This window comes from Sorghum bicolor, chromosome 4 (assembly GCF_000003195.3).
Source record: "Sorghum bicolor cultivar BTx623 chromosome 4, Sorghum_bicolor_NCBIv3, whole genome shotgun sequence".
NCBI classification, from domain to species: Eukaryota; Viridiplantae; Streptophyta; class Magnoliopsida; order Poales; family Poaceae; genus Sorghum; species Sorghum bicolor.
This window is the reverse complement of record NC_012873.2, coordinates 45,201,232-45,205,937: the sequence shown is the minus strand read 5'-3', so window position 1 is coordinate 45,205,937 and position 4,706 is coordinate 45,201,232.

The following is a 4,706-nucleotide window of genomic DNA, read 5'->3' as shown; positions in this document are numbered from 1 at the left end:
AAGAAAGAGTCAAAAGGTGGCATGACAAGAGAATCAAGAAGAAGGAGTTCGCACCCGGAGATAAGGTATTACTTTTTAATTCCAGGGTGAAGCTTTTCAGGCATGGAAAACTCTGGAGCAAATGGGAAGGACCATTTAAGGTGATCAATTCATCGTCCCATGGAGCTATCACACTTCAAAAAGACGAAGGTACGTTATTCAAGGTAAATGGTCAACGTCTTAAATTATTTTTAGAGCCCAATAAAGAATTAGAAGAAATAGGCGTAGTCCATTTTTACCTTCCCATGGAGAATTAAAGCCCGACCTTTTTAATCTAACATTTTTGGGTCATACATATATTTTCCTAAATAGTTCTGCATCTGGAAACACGCTTGAGAAAGCGGGTCCACATAGGGGCCAGAGAGAGGGCGGGCGCCCTGTTCAAGTGGGCGGGCGCCCAGCTCCTGTTCCCCCTCGGTCCCGATCTTCTCTGTTATGGAAAATACACTTATGGTAATCCGAATAATCCCTCAGATGGAAAGTTTAGCACGCCCATCGACGGGAGCAACCAGAACAAACCCCTAGAGGCACTTTTTGACCCCTATATAAACAGACCCCTGACATCTGTTTTCAAACACCAATCCACCAGCCTTCTCTTCTTCTTCAATTAGAGCTTGTTTAGCCCCTCGCTGCTCCAATGGCCGAGAAGTTCCACGATGATTGGGAAGTCGCCCCTTCAACCTCAACATGGAGCCTAAGGAAGACCCCGACGCCCGTGCTCTCGTCCCGGCCAACACAGAGCGACAGCTAGAAGCCATGCCATTACGCCAACACAGCTCCATCCAATCCTATCATGCTCAACCAGTTCTCACCGCACCGCCACAACCCCTACTCCTCAAGGGATTATCATCCAAGACGAAGACCACCATCCAGGTGCCAACCGGCATGAGGATCCTTCCACCTAGACCCAATGAGAGGGTCGTTGGAGTCAAGACCAACCGGAGCGGCGAGATCCGCAGCATACGCTACACTACGGAGGAGGAGAGACCTTACTTTGAAGGGATTAGAGCAGCCAAAGTCCGTTTCATCTCTCCAAAGGCAGCCCCGAAGCACGCTTTCAATGTTTTTGAGACACCTCCTAAGCGTCGCAAGACTATAGTCGATATTGATGAGGACGTTCGCAGGCTAGACAGAGTTATCATAGACCTCCAATCCTCGATTAATTCCCTCACTAGACAGCTCTCTAACCACAACACCATTATATTAGGCCTTAGGCATGATCTTGCTAGTGTCAATAAGAAGATTAAGGAATTAGAGCGCCGCTAAGTTATCTAGATTAGACCTTGAGGCAATGCATCTTAGTTATTTATCTTTAAATTCGGTTTAGATTTACTATTATCGTCGGCTTGCTACTATTATTGTCAGTTTGCTACTAGTCTTTTGTAATAAATGCCTCAGGATTAATAAAGAGTATTATTATTATTATTATTATTATTATTATTATTATTATTATTATTATTATTATTATTATTATTATTATTATGTCTTGTGTGTCTCTACTTTATCCTTGTGCAAGAAAGCAGAAAACAAGTATGGGGGAGATCCCTCGACATGCCAAACACACTTCGACTACACCACTCCACGATTCAGGTACACACTCTGCACACTTTACTATTACACATACATATATCTTGGATTATGCAGAATATTGTTTCCGACATGATAAATTAAAAAGATTAAAATATTTCTAATCATGATTAATCTCACTCTCTGATATTTCCTAAAACTTGCAATTATTGAAAAAAATCATTTTAACCCTGTGTTACTTAAGTCATTATGGAATATGAGATGGTAGAGTATGAGTTTCTTATTCTTGATATCATTGTTGCTTGGAGAATTTATTCAAAAATTCTAGCTACCATCCTTAGTGTTTTATATGCCTACTAAAACTGAAAATATTAATTATAATTATAAAGGCTATCTACTCTATATTGAGTTTGTTCAAAATGAGTTAGACCCTTGTTGAGAGATTTATCATGCTCCTAAGATCAAGACATTTATTCAGAAAGATTCACTCTTCCGAAGTATTATTGCATTAGAGGCATAGGCTATGCAAAAATAAAGATATTTCGAGGAAATAAAAAGGAGCAAGTGCTCGATAACCTCGCAGAAAAAAATGGACAAGTGTCCAGCAGTAGAATTAGGGGTACCTCGGTATCCACTTAAAAAAAAGGGAGAGAAGAAAAAGAAAATGATAGCCCATGGTCCCTCTAATAAGCAATATGCCAGCAAGAGTTGACAAAGTTTTTAAATTCCCAAAGTCTTTGATCTAAGAGTATGACATTCCCCACCTCGGATCCCGTTTTGATCAAGCAATAAATGCAAAGTAAGTATGCTTGAGAATTTTTGCAAATTAAAACAGCCTTAGTGAGATATACAAAAGATAAATGAGTGATCTGAGAGAACCTATGAGGATAAAAGGTATGCTAACTTTCTTTTCAAAAATATACAAAAAAACTCCAAGTGACAGGATTAAGAAGAAAGGATCTTTACTCTTAACCATATACTTCCCTGACTATAGTACACAGTGGATTTTTAAATACCCTACAGTTATGAAGAGAATATTTTAAAATGTTTTACCCCAGATATTGTTCTTAACCATCCTTTTCTCGAGGATGAGTAAAAGCCTAAGTATGGGGGTATTTGTTGACGGTTCTTAAGTATCAATTTTAATTATCAAATAAACAAGAGAAAGGACCAATATGCAAACAACACCTAGAATTAGGGTTTGATCTGACAGAATTCCACGAGTTTTGTTGTTTATCTGGTTCTGAAGGGGGTTATCAGGAAATAAGGAAGAAAGGCCCACATGTCCGGATTACATAGAGATATCAACGCACCGCGCAATTTTCTACCATCTAGAAGACTCCAGAAGCCATGGGAAGGAAGCAGAGGGCGAACGGGGCCACGCACTGGGCGCCCGCCCCCCTCTGGACTTGGTTCGGGACTCTTTTCGCACACGACGTTCCACCGACCTAAAGGATCAAGGATAACCGTCCAATCAATGTCAGTTTGATCCAATGGCTCACGTTCACTTGAGGGGACTATAAAACCAGACCCCCTGGCCCCTGGAGGAGACAAGTTTATCATAGAGTTGAGGGGAGCCCTCGAAGGAAAACCTCTTCTCTAAATAAAATTTCTTTTTAGGCTTAGCATCCAATTTGAGTAGAAATAGATCTTCTAGTTTCTAGTAGATAGAGAGAGATAGAGTGGAGGTGTAGATTGGAGGAAGCCCGGCCTGTCGGTGGCTACTCCAAGTTTGTACCTGCGGGATCAATTTCTCCTAACCCGAAGCTTGCTCTTAGGATTCTTCAATATTTCGACTTCTAAATTCTAGTAAGTTCTTGTTTTATTGTTCTTTTGGTTTATGAGTTTACTTTAATCTCTTCGCGTAGAGTTTAGAGTAATCATTGCTAGCAAAAACATGGTGTTTAGGCTAGAATACTCATAGATATTCCCTGACTAGCTGGACCGTGGTAGTAGCGAGGAATGTGACATTTCCGAGTTACCTTTGAAGACCATATCTCGTTAGCAGGAAGGATAGGGTTTATAGGTGCGGGTTGAACATCCTCTGTGGTGTCTAGATTCCGTTAGCCTCCCCAATAGAACAGTAGATCATCCTTACCAAGGTTAGAAAGAGACTACGGTTGCAGTCTTCTCTATTTATCACTCACATCGAGAAATATTCTTTGTTGCCTAAAGGGTTAGTAGTAATAGACCGGGTTAGTCAGATGCACTCTTTCTCCTAGTGGTAAAAAAATAAATACGATACTCTGGATAACCTCTCGGGTGAAGTGCTCACCGATATCCGTGCGCTTGCGGATCAATTCCTTATTGCGTTCCCAAATATCAACAGGCCCCACACCCCCTAATCCGCAAGGGGGTGCTAGAGCCCCATCTGTCCACGAGCGCGTCGGGACCAACATAGATGCCCGGGCCACCCTCGAGGCCAGACGTCATGACAGGGACGAGGCCGAGTATCGACGGTACCGACCGCGCCGAGGCAGAAGGTACGACCCCGACCACGACCGCAGCACGTCGCCAGAGCCTCTGGGTCCCCGCGTCTTCAGCGAGGCCATCCGCAGAGCCAAGTTCCCGGCCCGGTTCCGACAACCCGCTAACCTCACCAAGTACTCAGGGGAGACCAACCCTGAGCTTTGGCTAGCGGATTACTGCCTAGCATGCTAGCTAGGCAGAGCGGACGATGACTTGCTCATCATCCGCAACTTGCCACTACACTTGGCCAATTCGGCCATAGCGTGGCTCGAGCACCTTCTTGGGCGTATGATCCATGGCTGGACTGATTTAGTCAGGATCTTCGCTGGAAACTTCCAGGGCACATACGTGCGCCCCGGAAATTCCTAGGATCTCAGGAGCTGCCGGCAGAAGTCTGATGAATCTCTCCGAGATTTCATCAGGCGATTCTCCAAACAGTGCACCGAGCTCCTCAACATCACAGACTCTGACATCATTGGGGCCTTCATTGCCGGCACCACCAGCAAGGAGCTGGTACACGAGCTCGGGCGCAAGACCCCCACGAGCACTAGCCAGTTGCTCGACATCGCCACCAACTTTGCCTCGGGCGAAGAGGCAGTTGGTGCAATTTTCTCCGACGGCGCCAGGGGGAAACAAAAGGCCGAGACCACTGAGGCCTCGGGCTCTCGCGA